The sequence below is a fragment of the Meleagris gallopavo genome, chromosome 14 (assembly GCF_000146605.3).
Source record: "Meleagris gallopavo isolate NT-WF06-2002-E0010 breed Aviagen turkey brand Nicholas breeding stock chromosome 14, Turkey_5.1, whole genome shotgun sequence".
In the NCBI taxonomy this organism is placed as follows: Eukaryota; Metazoa; Chordata; class Aves; order Galliformes; family Phasianidae; genus Meleagris; species Meleagris gallopavo.
This window is the reverse complement of record NC_015024.2, coordinates 15,516,100-15,517,614: the sequence shown is the minus strand read 5'-3', so window position 1 is coordinate 15,517,614 and position 1,515 is coordinate 15,516,100.

The window sequence follows — 1,515 nt, the reverse complement described above, 5'->3', positions numbered from 1 at the left end:
TTTTTTTTGCTGCCACCGCTGGTTATTACCTTTTTCTCCAGCTTTTGAAAGTGCTGTGGTATTTCTTACTACATCTGCTCTCAAACTCTTCCCTTTCTGTTCATATTCCTCTTGAATTCTATCTCAACCTCTCATTTGGCTTTTACTTTTAACACTCTAATCCCTGTGCTGTCTCTCATGATAATCCCTCGCCTACACACATTTGCTTCGGCTCTCTCCTCATTTATTCCATTAGGTCTTAAATGGTTGGCCACCAAGTGCTTGTTACACAGTTCTGTTCCATGCTCAAATCATCTTCGTGTAATGTTCTGGGTAGGAAAAACTCCTGATGTTATACACTGTCATATGGGCTCTGTCTTACAAAAGCCATCACTCCCACAGTGGGCTCAATGGGGAACACAGTGAAATTCTTCTAAAATCCTCTGGACTTCTGTGTGTGACTCAGTGTGAAGATACCTCTCTATTTGTAACTTATAGAGGGATAAGGGACTTGTAGAGAAAGCTACTGCATGGCAAGAACACAGCATTTAAACACTGTCAGGTTTTTTTTTTTTTCCCTAACAGAAGAATTTGGGGGACAAAGTGTGACCTCTTTGTTATGGAGGAAAGGGTTTTTTCAGCCTTTCTAGTAAGGTTGTGATTCAGTGTGCCCACTCTGTAGCTCCATTTAACCAACAAAAATGTTGCTGAGAACTGAAAGATGAAATGTAGATCTACTGTTCATTTCTTCCCCCACTTGATCTTTTGTGTTTGATCATAAATGCACATTGTGAAAAGATGTCTTATACCTCCAAGCTAAACACTGTTTGCTACTCATTAGTGATTTATAAATGATATTTTCTCCCTGGTGACATATCTTTTGATATGATTCTCTAATAATAACATCCACCAATATTAAAATAAGAACATTCCCATGTATTGTGATCACCTTCAACCACATTTCCTCACTAAAATTAAATTTTAGCACACCAACTGATATTGTATGCATATATTTGTCTACCATCATTATAAATCTCCTAAGGGTCTCTATAAAATGATAGTTTTGCCTCTTTGCAGTAATTCTACCTAATGCTCCAAAGCAAGAAACTAATTACATGCTGACTTTTCACTAACTTTGATCTTTCAAAACCCATACTCTGAAGTTTCTATAGGTAATCATATAATTACAGTACACTAAGTGGGATGAAATTAGCCATCAACTTTTTTTTTCCTCTAAATAGCATCAACTCCTTTTACAAACAAGCATTTAATTTAAAAAATATTAATTATTCAGTAGCTTGCTTTTTAGGATATCTCAACCTAGGTTTGCTTATCGAAGATTTCAAAATAAAATCTAATTATTTACACTGATACTTGTAGCAAATGTCTTATTTTTACACAAAGAGTTTCAGTGGAAGGGGATACGCTAAGAATTCCTGAAAAATATCTTTAAGGAAGGCCGAGGATAAACGATAGTGGTGTTAGGAAATTACTGAGATTTCTCAAGGGAATCTTTGAGCCCGTCAAAAAAATGAC